Raw genomic sequence first — 19,564 nt, 5'->3', positions numbered from 1 at the left:
GTAATAATAATATGTAAAATGTTAACATATTATTAACAAGAAAGAAAAAAATATTCAGTTCCTTCGGCAATGGAAGGGTGGATCTCGTCCACTCTATTGAACAAAACAAATAATAAAATATAAATATATAAAAAAAAATATATGAAATAAAATAAAATATAAATATATAAAATAAAATAAAATATAAATATATAAAATAAAATAAAATATAAATATATAAAATAAAATAAAATATAAATATATAAAATAAAATAAAATATATAAATTAATTATGATTGGAGACCCAATTTCGAATATTGTAAGTAACCGTTTAAATCATTAGAGATTTTTTCGAAGTCCAGATTAAGGAGAATTCGCCTTATGCCTGATCTTTTATATATAATTATATATTAAGGCTGATATCAATCACAATAAGATAATGGCTGTAATAAACAGAACTCTAAAATGGAAATTTTTTCATAAGTTACTTAACGGAACTAGTCTCGGCCGATCACAAAGAACGCCATTTCCAACAAATGACTATAGCGTGTAGCTACAGAAAACGTACAACAGCATTTTTTATCCCTGGCATTTGTGTCCTTGTTTGATGATAAATCTGTCGAATCGTTTAAGGCTTGACGGTAAACTAGAAAGTAAAAGTGCATTTTTTGCACAAGGGTCGGCTAATTTGTCAAACGGTTCTGATTTATCCTTCGGTTTCTTCAAATCGTCGAACCGCGAGATTTCAAACGCGGTAGACGATAACAGCCGACTGTCAGGGTTACGACTTTATTGAGGTAATTATCTACCCTACCGACACGTAATCTCGGGATCCAATCTCAACACGATCTCTCATCGTGGGCCAGCTACAGAACAATGCAACATAAATAAAATTCGAAACTAGTTTGTCAGAAGCTGTTGTAAAAGAAACTTGGGTCTTGAAAAATCAAAGCTCAAAAAGGCTAAGTCTAAAAGAGGTTGCAATGGCCTGTAGGGAGAGTGAAGTACCAAATGCTTTTAGATGGTGTTTAGTTTAATGTAAACTGAAAAGTAACTTTTTAAATTTATGTCAACAATACAAATAAATAAATATTGATGACTACTGTCCAACGATGTTCAGATTATAAACTACAAATAAACGCTTCCCTACCAACAGGGTTAGGCTCCGACAAGGGATGTTGGCAGCGAGGTCACTTCACCCCTAAACTCATGCACTCTATAATCTAGTCTAATACTTAGTAATACTTACTACTTAAATTGGATAGATCACTCGCACAAATAAATACATTCATACGTATAAATACATTCAAACATTGCACTCTTTTTGATTAATCGGTGGAGTACTGGGTACTGGATATTCCTTCATCAACCTATACACAGGTAATAATCCAACCTAAATTAGGGTACATGAAGTACTTTTATAAATATTCCGCACACACACACACACACACACACAGAGCTGGAGGTGTGTTCGCGACACTATACTTTACCATCATGCATCACCAGTCACACTAATAAGTACTCGCATTCAAACAAAACTCATAATGACACAACATATAGAATATAACTAAATACAGTAAATTACCCCCTCGACCTCTAAAAAATGTAACAGGAGACCCAGAAAACGACTGCTGTGCTCGAGGAATCCGGAGGCATACCTACACGCTCTCTGTAAGAAGCCAAAGTATGACACGCCTCTATTATGTGGGACACATCGAGCAACCTTGAATAAGAGGCACCTGCGCGGACTTTGGCCCAAAAGCAGGTACCCGTGTGTCAGAAACTAATTATCATTAATTATTAAATTTTTTCTTCCGATTCTTGGAGAAAGTAGGGATGTTTTTTTGCATAGTTGTGTGTCCCTAGTGTGTGATGAGATGGAATGAATTTATTGGCGCGAATGTGTGGTGTGAGAGGGCCGATGGCGGAATATTATCCTCGATTTTGTTCTTTTAAGCCGTTTATGTATGGTTGAGGTGAGTCCTTGTCGAAATGTAGTTCACGGTAACAGATGACGTTTTCGATTGGAAGAGGATTACAATTGCAATGGCCTGTAGGGAGAGTGAAGTACCAAATGCTTTTAGATGGTGTTTAGTTTAATGTAAACTGAAAATGTAATGAATTATAAATTTTGTAAGCCACTGTTCTAAGGAATAGAGGAAAGTAGTTAGTTTCAGTCATCTATTACAGGATATAGATGATAATATGGCAGTGTCATCAACAAGTGTGAGAATCGTAGTTTACGAATGAGAAGGAGCATCGGCAGTGTATAATGTGTGAAATTTTGCGTCAATTCTATGCAAGGAGAGGATGTCGAATCTAACTTCTAAACTCCAATTACTAGCCTAAATCTACTAGCCGGTGTGCAAAGGTGTAAATGCAATTAAATTTCCTTCAGCTTCTAGAACTCTGATGCCAGACTCGATTTAATACTTGTTGCTCATCGAGAAGGCCCTTCGAACAGCACTCCTCGAGAGAAGATACAGTAGTATCCAGTACACGATGTTGCGTAGAAGAATGGTTTATCCTCAATCCAAATTAATGTCCGGAATAACAAATTTTGAAGGAAAGCTGTGAGTATTCATTTGTAGAAGACGTTGTACTATGTTCTTACGATCACTGAAGAAAAGGTTTCTGATTTTCATTGCTTTAAAATAATTGTATAATTAACTTGCCAAGTAGGGAGCTTTCATGGGAAACAGAAGAAGCGGAAATACAAAAGCTCAGCTATTCATTAGATAGTCGCAGGAAATAAAACTAGTCCCATGTTTAACATTGCATCACAGGAGAACAAGGGTATGTTAAAGGATACGGACAAGTTTATCTCTGCCACCCAGCACGCATACGTGTTGCACCTTTTCGCGCATACAATCCGTTGTTTAGCTTAGCTCCTCACGTTTCTTTTGAATTCTCCCGTACACAAAAGCAACGTTGTCCCTTGAATGCAGTTTAAGAAGTTCATGCGACGAGTTTTTTCCCCTCTCAGACGTCCAACATTGCAGATGGAATATACAAATTTCCATTGGCTCGTGTGTTTCCAAACTGTCTCAATTCACTGTTACAAATCGGCTTAAGGAACTAACGGCCGCGCTGTATCCTTTATAAGAAGATTTATCATCATTTCGGATTAGTTACTACTGCAAGTTGTGAGCTTGTTCCTGACGGATTTCTATTTTTATTTCTGTTTTTACATAATCGCTAATCTTTATGGTTGTCGGAATTAAGGGATTTTTTCGACTAGTTCATATTAGCCTTTCATCTTTTTAAAAGGTTTTATATCAGCTTCTTTTTTTTTGTTTAGTTGGATTTAACAATCAATTAATAAGGGAGGTCCGAAGCGTTCGATCGTACCAGTGTGAAACAAGCAAATAAAAACAAACAAACCAATTATATACATTTTGAAAATAATTTTTTTCCCATATTTCTTCTTTTTGTCACTCAAACCTGCGAAATTTTATAAAATAAATTTCTGATGCAATTTAGTAAACATTTGACGTTGTCTCAATTGGGTTAAGGAAACGGATCGAGCTAAGCGGTAAATGTTAACTGATATCAGAGAAGGGATTTACAAGGTCTTTAGCCAACCGAGTGGAAAAAATACGAACTCCCATTGGGAGAATACACGCTACCGCCTTGAATAATATTATGCAAATAGTGTTTACGGCGCCAATCGGATTAAAAGAAGATAAATTAATTACCATTTTGTAATTCATCGAACGAGGAAACGATAGCGCCAGAGGAGTTGGCACTCTACAATTCTTGTTTGTAATTAGTCAACTCATCTGGGGTTGTTTCGTCATTTTAAACCGTGTGACACTGGTATGCACTACATTTTTCGAAAAAATCTTTTAAAAATGGCAACTGAACGACCAAACTGAAGAAAAGATCAGTTTTTTATAGAATAATTTTGAGTTTTTACTATTTCCATCTTACATTGTTAGAAATGATTATATGGAGGTCGTGAGATGCGGTCTGGTGTGACGTAGGTTTTAGAAAAACATTTTCTTTACCGTGCCATCGTTTCGATCTTTATTGAGATCATCTTCAGTGTTCAAAGTGGTTGTTTTCCGTGTAGATGTGTCATTCTTGTCTGTCGTGTTGACAGTCACAATCAGAATCTCTCAACACGACAGACAAGTATAACACATCTACACGGAAAACAAACACTTTGAGCCTGAAGATGATCTCAGTAAACATCGAAACGTTGGCACGATAAAGAAAATATTTTTCTAAAACCTACCTCACACCACACCGCATCTCACGATCTCCAAATAATCATTAAGTAACGGTTACTAAACACCACACATGGTTAGAAATATGGAAAGTACGAGTAAGTATCCTTTGATTATTTGTGCCTAGGTTATATTCTTCTTATTACGTAAAGGTTATCATTGCAATTTATAGCAATACAATGTACACAAGAATTCAGAATAACTACCACGATTGAGAAACATACAAATTTATTTTTTCTGAGGTCAGTGGAGAATTTTCTTCCACACGATCAAAAATATTTGTAGCAGAAATGTTCCAAACTCAATAAAGTGGTCAACCCTTAAGGTAATTGAGCACTTTCCACTCTATCCAGGGTTCTTTGGTTACTTCCCTAGACGTTAATATCGCCTTTTCGAAGAGGCACCTATGTTCCGATATTTCTGTTATTCCATCATTTTTGACTAAGTTTTTCCCATTTTTTAGGTAAATTCAATGAGCAATGGCCAAAACAAAGGCTTATTATTTTCCTGAATTCTTGCTTGCTGAGAAGAAGTAAATTTCTGTTTTCCTGGTTGGGGTGTTGAGGGACTTATATGATTTCTTTGCACCTCGTGAATTCAACCAATGTGCGGTATTTTCTTTCTCGGACCTTTGTTCAGAGCTTCAGCATGCTCTGGGCGAGCCAATTTTTCCTGCCTGTTCGTTGCCTTCAATTCCCTCAGTATACGACAGGATACATACATCAGAGTTACTTGATTTCGTTTTCCGATGAGTTATGTTAGGCATGATCACAGCCTTTCAGTCCTGCTTGGCTATCTGAGAATATGCATATCTGTGCACCTGTTAGTTTTTTTTTTAATTATTGTGTGTCTACTGCGCGTATTTCAGCTTAGAAAATTGAAGTAGTCCGGCTAAGGTTTCAGGTCAAAATTTGGTGTTTTGACTCCTGTCATCATCTCATGTTCCATTTTAGATCCATCTCTTTACCATAGTAAGACCACTCTATTAGTTTCAGGGTTTTTATTTTCTTCTTTGGATTATTTCATCAGGAAGGTTCTGTCAAAATTTTCTATTAATTTCCTTTTGTCAGACGTTGTTGTACCGTCTCATTTATCTTTTTGAGAATTTATGATGGGTTTATCTTAGGTCGGATTTTATTCCAGACCGTATAATCACGTATAGGTGATTTTTTTTACCAATATGTAATGTTAATGCACAATTGTATTTGATATTTTTTAAAAATCGTCATTTCACTTTTTCTATTTTCCTCTTTATTAGTTTGGTTTCAATGTTTCAAATGATTCTACAATTTGAAATTTACGCCAATTAGCGGCAAAACTAGAGGTTTTTTCTAGATGTAGGTCAATACTAGAATGTTTGAGGGTTAATGATAATGGTTAATAATTGAGGGTTAGGTCGACAAGGCTCTTACATGGCTTTTCCTTGGACAATAAGCTAAATTTAGGAATCATCGATTGAACCTCTCTCGCAGCAATGACAACCTTAACGAAAGTACATTTAAGTTTAAAAAAAAATCACTTATAAGTTATATATTGTATGGTAAAATACATTAGCATCTAATCATAACAAGCTTCAATTTGTCCGAAATAAACCTTTAATAACATTAGGAAACTTTTAGAGGTAGACTCCATACAATTTTTTCTAACTGATAGTAGTAAATCATTATACAAATATACAGATATTTACCCCTGAGTTGCGGAGGTTTCTCGCATTAGGGTCCCTCCACGATGGTCGTTCTACATGCATCTGAAACAAATGAAAAACGTCTTTGAAATATCACGTGCTGAAAATACATCTTAAAGGCGGATTTTCATCCAGACAAGAGGACAGGTATGAAATCCTGTTAAAGGACGATATATAACGACAGCTGCCCTTTTACGCTGTAACTGCTACATATAAGTACTGTCCTATAAAATCAGACTCCGAACGTAAATCACTCAAAGTCATAATGTAATTGAAAATTGGATCCCTATAAGTGGAAAAATGCCTCCTTCAAAATATGCCATTTACTGGACAAACTGGCTTTCAATTTCTCGAACGTTTATAATAAACCTTTATATAATGTTTTTTATAGTCTTTTGCTGCAATTTACTTACATGAAATTAATTGACTTAATATGCGTAAGAATCACTTATTTACAACCCTGTTATGGGTCGACTAGAAGTGGCCTTCAATAACGGTCGTAGGATTTGATTGATATGTAATGTTTTGTTTAGAAATATTTTTGTTTATTTCTTGCTTACCATTTAAAATTAAAACATGTAATTAAAGGATAAATACATATTTACATAGTTCATTTGTATTGCATGGACCACTTTATTTTACTAGTTTGTAACGATTCCCAGAAAGGAGGTAGCGTGGTCTTACAGGACTGTAGGGATGGTATATGGACAAAGCTTTGGGTGAATGGAGAGCTTATTGTGGAACTTGGTAAATTTTTGTTGCATAAATGTTTGGATAAGTGGGAGGTCTTGGAGACATAATGTGAACATAATGTACTTGAAAATACTTGTACCGTACTTGCAAATCGGTTGTAGCAGAGTTTCGTACATTGTAACTTATTTTTGCCTCAATAGCCTGCATTGTCGCCTAACACATTTTTAGATTAGATTGTAGCGTTTTGTTGATGGTTCAATGTTAAGAGTATATCTAGGTGAAATCCAATCCAGTCAGAGTTGGGAATAGGAACGTGGTAGTAACTTATGTAGTAAATAATGGTGAGAGATTTTCATCGGAGTGTAACCTAAACACTCTTGGCTTCTCTTATTCGTTTTCTTTTGTCTTAAGAATGAGCTATGTTTCTTGCCAGATGTTATGAAGCAACTGTAATATTGCGGTCAGAGCATAGTACTGCTGTTCCATCGGAAAAATATACAAGAAAATAATGCCAATAAATTAATTTTTATGCTTTTTTATTTCGGTGTATGATGAGGAGGATAAAAAGAAGCGAAGATTTTGCAGCCCCCAAGCTCTTCAAACTTAGGGCTTTGTGTACTTTTTCTAGTTCCTCCAATCCATCGACCATTATTATTAGTTTTTCACTAAAACATACAAGTATGCAACATGCCATGTTGTGTAGGTGTTTCCTCAGATGCCAATTACCTATTACCCCCATGAATAATCTATCTGTAGCATGTGTTTGCTAGTTTTGGCTAGGATTCTTTATCCATTACCTTACTACGTCTGATGCCTCCAGAATTTTCCATTTCCTCTTTTTGTTTATGTGTGAAACTATTCTGATGCAGTTGTTGATGTTTGTTCTTGTTATCCCAATTTCTAGGTCTATAATTAGTCTTGCAGATCCTCTGCTCAGTTTGTCCGCTTTTTCATTACCAAAAATTGCGTTGTGCCCTTGCACCCAAGATATTATTCGTTATGTTTTCCCGCGGTTTTAGACATTTTTAGGGGTCTTGACTCATTTTTTGATGCTTTTAGGGCAAGACGTTTTTAATTTTATGAGTATTTGTAACCTCTTTTACATGATGATAAGAATACTAGGAAACGGGGATTTGTTATTCCACAAGGACTGCGACCTTTTGGCTTATTGTACTTTTCCCAATTCCTTAGGTCAGTTCAACTAACTTGGTTCTCTGAATGGACACCTGGACTGTCGCTGATGTAATAATTTTTCCCGGGCTATGGCTCCATTAAATAAGTGGCAGTTTTTCTTCCTTTTTGCATAACAAATGAGGACATCGTCCCATGATGAGAAGGTGTTTTCTCAGATGCCAGTGTCCAGAAAAGAACCTATCACTCCCTGAGTTTTACCCTGTCTATCTGTTTGTAGCAATGTATACAGACACCTAGACTGTCGTTGATGTAATAATTTTTCCCGGGCTATGGCTCCATTAAATAAGTGGCAGCTTTTCTTCCTTTTTGCATAACAAATGAGGACATCGTCCCATGATGAGAAGGTGTTTTCTCAGATGCCAGTGACCAGAAAAGAACCTATCACTCCCTGAGTTTTACCCTGTCTATCTGTCTGTAGCAAGTATTGGCCAGTTTTGGCGAGGGTTATTTAACCAAGAATTTACCATGTCTGGCTAGAGTACTCCATCTAGAGTTCGCCCATTTCTCCTTTTGTTTTGTGTGGACCCATTTTGAGATGAAGGATCCGATCTTTGATGTTTTTGTCAGGTCCGGTGCTTATAATTGATCTTACAGTTCCCCGAGTCCGCTTGACTTCTTGTTCATAACCTGAAATTTCTGTTTTGCCTTTGCACCCAAGGCCGTTATTTTTGGAAAGTTTTGGACAATTTCAACCTCTATTTTGGATGTGCTGATCTAAGGGCCGCTTGACTGTTCACTCTTAAGAGGATTTTTTCAGTGCATCCTCTAGTACATTTTCTTTCTATGTTATTATTATTAAACATGGGGGCTGCGGTAGCCGAGTGGTTAAGGCGTCAGAATCTCGGCTAGGAGATCCCGCGGTTGTGGGTTCGAACGCCACCGTCGCCTCTGGACTTTTTGCTAACTCTTAAGGGACCGTAGGCCGCAATTAAAAGAAATTGGCACAGCACTCATCAATGGAAGGGGAAGGATCAGATCTCAACGACCCTGAATTTGGTCCCAACCCCCTTCAAAAATGAGTTTCTTCGATGGAAGAACACCGGCACACCGTGAAATAAAAATTCACACTCGTGTTTCGAGCCCTCAAAAATGGAGCCAGGGACAAAGTACAATAAGCTGCAGTGCTCAGGGGAACTCCTCCAGTTTCTGGTATTCATTGGAAAAAAATATTGAACATATTCTTTGACCCTTTTTAATGTGGTGTTTACTTTATATTAATGTAATTAGTGTACTAGAATGTGGAATTTTTTTGAGTATTGTGTAATCCTGATTTTTGACATTGGGATTGTACATTTTTTGGCTATTTTATTGTTTTCAATTAAAAATAAACGCAATTTGTTATTATTATTCTTTTATTAAGAAAATGTCGTTGAAGTAACAGGAAAAGAAAATTTCCTTTCAAAAGGTGTATTTTTGATATGAGTTTGTTTTAGAATGTTTGAAATCTTCGATAGATTGAAAAGTTTTTAAGAAATTCTTTTGCATCAAACAAACGTGTGTTTATAAATTTAACAATCAAATTGAAACAAAATAAAATAGTATTTTAAGAAATATATTAACTTTTTCTTCTTTGGTAAGATTGGCAGAACGGTGCAGATCTCAAATCCTCTGAATTTATGCAGACGGAAAACATCTCAGGACCGAGATTTTCCCATCTATTTTCAAAGGGAGACAATAATGTACGGCTTCAAACGGAAACGATTTGACGGGGAAGGACAAACCCAGATTTAAATGTCGGGTTCGGCCGGTCTGGATTACGACTGTTGAGATAATCGGATTTGTCACTCATACCATTTCGATGTCCGGTCGCACCACGATCATCAGCTGTCTGCATGTCGGACTGTTTTTGCTTTTTTATAGTCAAATTATTAATAGATACTCGCCAAACATCAGCTCCTAGACCGGTTTGAAGATTATATATAAATAATTTCACGAGCTTACAAACGACTGTAGAAATTAAATGATATGCATTCGTGAAAGGGTATAAAACCAAGAAATAATTTGGCTTTTTATATGAACGTGCGATACCATCAACGAAAAATCTGGATCTCGGTACTAAAAAGTCTGGATAAAAAACAAATTCAATTATTATCTACCAAGCTTTCGACCCATTTTGAGGTCATCATAAGGGAAAAACTGACTTAAAGAGGTCTACAAATTGACATAATTAGTTTGAAATAGATGGTTTCAAATTTCTTTGGAGGCAGATCTAAGATTAAAATAGTGATACAGTCCTCGGCAATACTGGTACTGAGTCTGTCTTCAAAGAAATTTAAAACCATCTATTACAAACTAATTATGTCAATTTATACACACCTTTAAAATTGTTTTGAACTGATGATGACCTTAAACGAGGCCGAAAGCTTGGCAGTAACAATTCAATTTGCTCTTTTATCTAGACCAAACCGAGATCCAGATTATTATAAAAAAGTGTTCAGTACATCAAATTTTATTCTAACCTATTAATTATAGAAAAAATCTTGAATTTTTGTTCGATTCGATTTGCCTGGTACAAAAATCTCTATAATGTGTTTTCAGAAGCGTTACATCGACTATAAATTCTTGTTTATAATGAGTTATGCAAAAAGACATACGTGCAACTGAATAAATTCTTCCATATTTAACAAGTAATAAACCGTTTGAGAGAACTTGGAAGAGAAATACCATAGAAAATGTCAGCCGGTTCAACACTTAACGGCCATTAACATTTTACGATAGGGATTTTTAATTGAATCACCGAAAACATTTTATTTAGTGTCTCACCAATTTAAACACCTTGCTTGCTTAATTTTTTAGGAATTAAATCACAATAATTAAGTTGTCCTTTTTTATTAGACAATCTGTTAGCTCCTTAAGTTCATTAGCTCTTACGGCTAGACAAGAATGTAGTTTGTATTAAATTTTGTCATGATTTAATAATTAGAATGAAAAACAAAATATGGTTCGCACATTTAATAGGCACACACCACTTCGATATAATTTATATCAGACGTAAATATAATAAATTTGTACTAAAAATTAGGAATAAGCCCAATTTTAAAGAAAATAAAACACTCACAATCAGTTCTTTGTATCCAGCTGCGTAAAGCTTTTGACGAACTATTATAACCCTTCGATTCTATATCGGAATTGCAACAATACGAAAGACAGAGTACTTTATTTCTCTTCAAGTTGGTCTTGTATCTGATTTTTTCATACAAAATGATAACTTCTATATAATAAAAAAGAATAAAACAATTACCAGCAGATTCCTAGACCTAAAATAATTAAATAAAACAAACCAATTGGTTTATATGATGGAATATTATTTGTTATAACTAAACAAGAAGTTGCAACTTAAATTACTGCACTTTCAACATTTGTCTATCTGCAAATTCTCCAAATTTTCCTTTTGTTAATATTTTTTTCTTTATGAACTGTTTATTTTATTTCATGTTTTTACTCGGGTTCGTAACAGGAGAGAGTCGTCATATCAATCCCCAGAGTTCCGGTCTTTTTGAAAATAGCTCATTTTCAGGTGCTCAGATTCGAACCCGAACCCTTTCAGTGATGAGTGTTTACGCTCTAACCATTGCTGACGATATCATAAAGAAAAAGTCCGCCACTTCGAGCTAACTGATATCTGCAAATTCAATTGATTGCATATTGCAAATTTACTCCATATCATTTATAATCGTTTAAACTGAAGTAAAAAAAGTAACCCTGCAACTTTTGACCTTTTGATCTTTGCGAATTTCTATCTTTATCCATATTGTCGATAATTTGTTAACTTTGTTCGTTGTTAATAACTAAAACAGAAAAATTAAATTTAAAAAATAGTGGGCTCAAACAGGAGTAACTCTACCACGTCTGACTTTTTGATATCTGCAAATTTCTAAACTTATTCCATATTTTCTATAATTTATTCAACTAAAAAAATTAAAATAAATAGTGGACAATATCAAATAGGAGTAACCCTGCTTTTTCAGACTGTTTGATATCTGCAAATTTCTCTATTTATTGCATACTGCCGTGGAAGCTATGCTATAAGTTTTGACCAAACATAAGTTTAACTGCTGGGAGACAAAAACTAACGTATTTCAAGGAGTCAGCAATGAATACGGTGCAGAGCTATTGTCATCTTATTATTTTTAAAGACTCCACCTGCGTCTGCTGGAATGAAGTTGGAACAACCAGAATAATGATGAAGATCCGCTCAGAAAATTAAGATATGGGCGAAAATTCGTAATAAATAACTAGACTGATTTACAAGAGTTCTTTAATTAGGATCCTTCTACTACCAACATCCACCAAACTCACCCCAAACTGTCTCGTTCAAACAGAGTTGGCAACTTTTCAACCTGCTTGGACAGATTAAGAAAGAAAATACGTACTGTGCGAAAATCGACAACTAAGATCTGGAGAATAAAATCGATTTATTCAAATAAAAATTCATACAGGAGAACCTAGAGACAGTTACAACTAAAATTATGATTTGGCTGTTAAATTAAAAAAAAACCAAAATAATTAACATTTCTCTATTTACATTTGACAAAATTTCTCAGGTTTTATCGTTGATTAGCCTCTTGTTTAAAGATAACCGCAAAGAAGCATTTACTCGGTACTAAAATGAACCGGTGTACCCTGAGGGAACTAATAACTCTTGTACACTTCGTATTACTTATTCCAGGCTATAAATCGGGAGGAGGGGTGCATTTTTTATTTACTGTTGCGTGTCCTGCCCCACAGTTCGATTGAGAGGTTTAAAGCTTGTGGAAAGATACGTGTGTGAAAAGAAAAAAAAAGAACGCGTTTGTTTTCCTGATTCCTGAATCACTGCTTTATAATATTTTATTTTCTCGCTTGGTTTTGTTCTGTGATTCAATGTTGGCATATCAAACGTGTTTCAACATATGGTCAAACTCTGATAAAGGCGGAGATTTCAATTCCTCTGGGACGGCTTGAAGGATGCGTTGATTTCATTTTCCAGAAAATCCAACAGAACTTACCACTGTTTTATCGAAATGATATCTATTTTCACTAACAAATGTCGTTTTCATAAAGCAAAATACGCCTACATATTAATGGACGATTGTTCAACTAATAATTAGTAATAGTACTCATTATAAGCATTAAAATTATAAATATGAAATTATCAGGTGAAACACATATAGTCCGCCGAGCTGTTTGATGTAACCTTTTATTACATTGTTTCCAGCCTTTTCACAAAAGCATAGAATAAACAAGGAGCCTCTTTTTATTTTTCTTTCTTTACAAGTTTATGAAAGCAAATCGCATAAAAAGCACATGTTTGGAATCTCTTATAATCTTAAAATAAATCATCCGACTCTGGTTGAAACTCAATGTTGACATTGGTTTACTGACAACATTGAGGACATTTGTGTGGTGATTAGTGACCGTGAAAAAACCCAAGCAAAATCCAACGGCACTCGCTACCCACCATTTTGAACACAAACACAATTTCAACTTCAACAATCCAAAAATATTACACACAGAACAAAACAAACATAAACGTAATTTTTTAGAAATGGTTTACATCAACCGAGATAAACACAGCATCAATTACAGAACAGATACATGTAAACTCAGTCGCAGCTACGCCAATATCATTAATCAAATTCAATATAGATAACATACATATATCACCACATCACATTCCACACATCAAACATTTTTCCCACAGTCTAATTTTTCAACAATTTAGCTTTCCTTTTCCTATTTATCCCCGTCTATACAATCCTGAAAGGATAATCTGCCCGAACCAACCTCAAAGAAGCCGACGCCTTATACAATAATGTCTTTTCTATACCGATTTCCTTCCCCACTCCTTCAAAATCCAACGTATATAAACACAAAATAGCAAAATCTCACTGGCACTCTCAACACGACACGCAAGAATGGCACAATTACACAGAAGACAAACACTTTGAGTGAGTAGAAAACTTTGATTGAATATAAAAAATATGTTTTGCATTGTATAAATTCACTTTTTTCCACATCCTACATGTATTTGTTAAATGTAAACAATGTTTGTAAATCCCAGGCCCCTAAGATGATCTCAATAAAGTTCGAAACGTTGGTACGATAAAGAAAATGTTTTTCTGAAACCTACATCACACCAGACCGCATCTCACGATTTCTGAATAATTGAGGACATTCTTTGAGACAAAAGCTTGTCAAAATTTAAATTTGTCTTTTTTTAACATTCTTTCTTTTTGATATAAGAATATCTCCTATTTCCTATTGTAAACTTTAAGATTTTAATTTCTATTTGATTATTGTAAAACCTTTTTCAATAATGGTAATATTTTAGATTATTAATGTATTAAATTTAAGGGGGACCATGATGACAATATTAGTTAGGGCGTCCAACTCGTTTTTGTCATGGTAGCCGGTCTGAGTTCGAATCCCGGCACATCTCACGGACTTTTAATTGATAAAAGGTATTGTAAAGTATTTCGACACCTAACAGGTAGTTCGACGTTAAGCCTTCTTGTAAGATAGGAATAACTTTACTACTTACTTTCTTAATTAAGGTCTTAATCTTAGAAGGTCTGCGACTATTTCAAAATTCCTAGTAACGACTTGTAAAACCAAATCATACTAATTCCTAATACAATACTAATCTATTGTCTACCATTATTGATGAAGACTTAGTGTCACAAATTTCCAATTTAGTTGTTAAAATCTAAGCCATAATATTCATAAACGAAGTGGATGAACCCTCATTGCTCTCATTAAAAATCCGAAAATAAAATATCACTATTGATGCCAATTTCTTTAGAATTTTCCATTTCATTTTAGAAATTCTGAGCAAATTCATTTGCTTTAATAGTCTTATCTGATTTTAACTAATTAATTATGGCTCTATGAATAGAAGTGCAATTTGTATTATTTTTATCAGGAGTGTGCCAGATGTTTTTGGCGTTCTAATTTGACAAACGATTTGGCAAGGTAGGAATCCTTGTGATAAGCGAGCGATAACTCGAGTACAAGAGACCATTAGTCCAAATAAATACTGTCACGTTGTCGCAATTCGTCTTCGATTTCATCACATCTCATCAGCCAGTTAATTGTCCGTACTAAAAAAAATTAAAAAAAAAAAAAAGATTATTCGGAAATCGTGAGATGCGGTCTGGATTTCCGAATAATCATCGACTAACGGTCACTAATCACCGCACATTTAAAAAAATCTTTTCAGGAGTTAGCAAAACAGTTCAATTACGAAATAATACAGACAGTTTTGGCCAAAGTTTCATATAGATAATTAAAATTGTATTTAAGAAATTGGTGCAAGGGTTGCATTACTTGTCATTTTTACATCGTGATACCATTACGTAGCGAATTGCATTGGAAATTAACACACAATTGTCGATTAAAATTGACACCTACGTCCGATGCATACATCGGCTGTCAAGAAGAGATGTAATTAATCTTTAACTTTTCTACCTCGAGTGTAAACCGACGATTAAGAAAACTTATCCAATGTACGTCTAGTTGTATAATGTATCATAATGACATGGGACAGTTTAAACCGCCGGGAAGAAGTCATAAAGGTGCACGAAAGGATCGGCGCAGCTTCTCTTTACATTATGGCCGTAATGACATTAATGCTGTTATTTGATGGGAAGGAAAATAGGCACTAAAGCTACTAATCGGATAATTTAAGATGTCTCTCCTAGCAGTATCTGTATACAGACTGGAACAAATTCATGACGAATACTATTGACCAAATTATTTAAATAAATAAAATGAGATGATGTGAAATGAGACACGTGTCCGAGGACACGTTTTTCGACCGAATAACGACAAAACGACTGATATATAATTACCTTCAAATATATACACAAGAAGGACTATATAGTAAACACTATATGTTTAAATTAATTCAAATATATTATTTTCTAATCAAGAACGTTCAGACAGGAGTGTAGTACTTTTCCAACTACATACTATCACAAAAAATAGTTTAATAAAATCGGTGATCCGACGTCTGTTGCCTCCACTTTTTATCATTTAGTGCAATCATAAGCAATGCCTGATGAGACTTTTATAGGTATTCTTTTTCCAGTAATATAATTTGGACAGTATAAAAAGCGCAGTTAATTTACTACGGTTTTTTAAATTAAACCGTTTTGAAGTAAATAAGACAAAAATCTTCAAATGTTATATAAATATATATTATTTTCGAATAATTAAAAAAAAAAAAGATTTCAGATAATCTCTTGTTGAATAAATTGTCAAATATAATAAGGCAGTTACAGAATTAATATTTCTAAAGGTAACTGTACAAAAATATTTTGGATAATAATTCGAAGTGAAAAATGAAATGGACGACACGCTTGAATATTCAAGACGTCAAAATATTTCTAAGTTGCATTTTAAGTTTCAAATATGTCATTTATTTTATGTTCATTTTCCTACTGTACTAGATTATGGAAAACAACTGAAATAGTTTGGACTTTCTAAAAAACAATTCTATTCTGAACTGTTTAAAGTATTTGTACATAAACTATTTTAAACAACCTAAGCTCCTTACAGGTTAGGAGTGTAAATTAGGTGTATCGTGTTATAATCCTGTTCATTTTTTTGAAATAAATAATCATGTTATATTTTATCAAAATAATTTTTTCTTGTTCATTCAAGAAGCTCACTGACACCTAGATTTTCTGCACTTTTAACGTTAATGAGCGAGAATCATTCTTTTCCCACAGACTCTTTCTCCTTTTAGAAGAAATATGACATACTCGCTGATTTTAGAAATTAGGTAACGATTTACCATATTCTTATTGTTTTTTCAAAACATTGTTTGACAGTTACGAAAATTGATTTTTGACAAATAAACTTAAACAAAGCCTATTTTTATTTTAGCATTCGATATTTATTCACCTTCTCCAAATAATCTGTTTTACCTTTGTTCGTTTTTCCATGAATTATTTTGAAATATTTTGTTTACAAAGGACGTCAACAATTCAGGAATTCTGTCAACAATTACAACAAAAACTAATTACCTATGGCCTCTGGTTCTTTGACTTTGCCATAGACTTTGAAAACATTCGTTATATTAAATATCAAACTTATAAAATTCATTTCATACATATACATTTTGCAAGAATTTCAACAATAATAATTAGTAACATTATTTTATACACAATTTCCAAGTTTTCAGGGAATGTTTACAAAACAACAACTAAACCTGTCACTCTGCGAGTGCCTTATTGAATTTTTATTGAAGTTTTATTCGATTCATGTGTAAAATATATGTAGTTATATGCTATGTTATTACCTTTTTTATTCGAATTTTGTAAATAAACGGATTCATTCATGAGATGTTTTGTCTGGAAGAACTATCGAAAAAGCTTTTACCACAAGACGTGAAATAAATTGATGTAAAAAGTACTGTGAATTTTGATAAACTCGTGAAATAATATTTTTTTATTTATTTATTTTTATTTTATTACAATCTGTATTTATTATTTACAATATGTAATTTGCGGATACATGATTAAAAAATAAGAATAAAAAATAAAAAATAAAATAAACAGCCAACAAATAAGAAAAAAATTACTAAAAGTGATAATACTATTGAACATATTCATACAAACGACTTATTTTTTGTAACAGTTTAATAATTAAATTATTTAACTCTGACTTTGTTTGTTATTGTTGAAATTTAGGTTTTTCGCTTAAATTAAAACGGCCATGAAACACGACCAAATTATATGCCCTCCTTTTCTTCGTAATGACTTTCTTACGTATTTTTTTTTTACAAAGGTATTTCAACTACGAGGTTATATGAACCCTCGGGGTGCGGTATTTACAAAAAATTCCATTTGTATGTATGTCGGGTTCGATGCAGGGCCGCTGGATTCGAACCCAGGACCTTTACTTTATAATGATTCGCGCCTTAACAGTTGCGGCCACCGAAGTCCCTTACACGATTTTTGTAACATTACTTTTCATTCTTGTAAAATTGACAAAGAAAAAATTAGCTTCTTTTTTTATGGTATTTAACTGTTATTTAATAAAACTATTACTGAGTGAGCTATAATATAAAAATCTCCCGGGGAAATTGAGAAAGGGGTGAATATTTAGGTCAGACGTTTGGACTGATAATTATAACCAGCTGGAATGAACGAACAGACAACTTCTACAAGTAGCAATTTTAAATAATTATGACATTATTAATTGCAAGGAGCAAGAACGCCATTTGTAAAATAACTGGCGCCAATAGTATTATCCATCGTCTAACATCCAAGGTTTTTCTCTTTTTACATAAGTTTTTAATGTAGAATAATCAATCATTAAGTATGTTTTACGGATTGTGGGCGCCCTTTCGGTTTTCATGAGACAGGAAAAGTAATGAAGGCGTTTGTAACTGTGTCCTATTAAGCTTTTCAATAAGCGTTTAACCAGACACCCACTGAGCACGTTTTTGATTTACAGCTCCTAGGATCTAAATTTAACTTCGTCTTTAATCAATGATTTGTGACACCGGCTCAAAATTAAATATATATATCTTCAATACGATATTGCAAATGTGCAACAACAGCTGACATTTTTCAATTCGCTCTCGTTTTATCATTTCTATAAAGCAAGTATATAAATAATGACATACTGTTTTATTGTGAAAAAGGTATGTGTAGTTTTTGTTAAAGAGCGTTGTCCTCAGGGCTTAGTCGACCTTGAAAACAAATATGGTTTGCTTTATGAGACAAAAATTGAAACAATAGTCGCGTCAGCTAAAATTGTAGGAAGAAAGTTACGACGTCTGCAAAACTCAAGAAGAAAAAATGTAAATGATGAGAGAGTCGAAAACATAGGATAAAAACAAAATATCCGATAGTAAAAGATTAAGAACGACTTTTATCTATTGATTTACAATTTTTCAAAACAAAAACCAAATCTGTTTGTTCAACTTTAAACTAAATGAATATGTATGTCTGCGAGATCATTTTGCAAATCAATTTTACGCTTGCTGTACAACTACGAGTTATGTTTTTATTTTACAACTGAACTAAATATGATAAGGCAGAAGTTATCAGCGGATGGCTAAAAGCTCAAAAAATCATCAGCACTAAACAAATTAATTTTTATATTCTTTTCGTCGAATAACAGTAATAAAATATGTATTTATATTTTTGTTACCATAATATTGTTTTTAAATTTGAGTGGGGCCTCACTTCCTATTTTGCCACCTTTATTGATACCTATGATACATGGTAAACAAACTAAAATTAACAAAAGATATTCATAATGAAATCTATCCGAGTAAGTCACTTTCACAAGATCCCAACTATATTTTTTTAAAGAATAAAGTGTACAGTTACATAAAAAGTAAGTAATTCAAGTTTTAAACACCCTAACGAGCATAATATGTTGCTGGTGCACGCGTATCACATGGAAACCGAGAAAATGCGAGGGTTAATTACTCAAAGGAAAATCAGACTATGAATATTCAATAAAAATATTTAAAGTTTGCATTAAACGATGAAAGAATTAAATTGATATCTCATTGCATAAACTCAGTTATATAAGACCTTATTAGTCTACATTCACGGGTTGCGATGCCACCCAAAAACCCTTTTTAGATCTCAAGTTCAAAGTTCCTTACTGAAAAAACGCATTTGAATGATACCGAAAATTGCGTGTAAGCAGGCAAAATCCACCATCGACTTGCATCCATTCCTCAATAAACCCTCCATGCTTTTCGTTTCCACTAAGTTTTTTCTAACAGGAACTTGACAGATGATTTTGATTTATAATTGGTTTTCTGTTATTT

General features: G+C 33.6%; 1 protein-coding gene across 7 annotated transcripts in view; it reads right to left on the bottom strand.

The window, feature by feature from the left end:
* Nucleotides 1–19,564, bottom strand: part of LOC106672939 — a 144,193-nt gene that overhangs the window by 25,322 nt on the left and 99,307 nt on the right. For all 7 annotated transcript variants that reach the window (XM_014404777.2, XM_014404783.2, XM_014404776.2 and 4 more), the window contains one exon: nt 5,899–5,958. The gene's annotated coding sequence lies outside the window, so the exon portion shown is untranslated. The remainder of the gene's footprint in view (nt 1–5,898; nt 5,959–19,564) is intronic.

Source organism: Cimex lectularius, unplaced genomic scaffold (assembly GCF_000648675.2).
Source record: "Cimex lectularius strain Harlan isolate CLEC.00 unplaced genomic scaffold, Clec_2.1 scaffold48, whole genome shotgun sequence".
Lineage (NCBI taxonomy): Eukaryota > Metazoa > Arthropoda > Insecta > Hemiptera > Cimicidae > Cimex > Cimex lectularius.
Note: the sequence above shows the minus strand (reverse complement) of the source record. Positions and strands in the feature narration are given on the sequence as shown.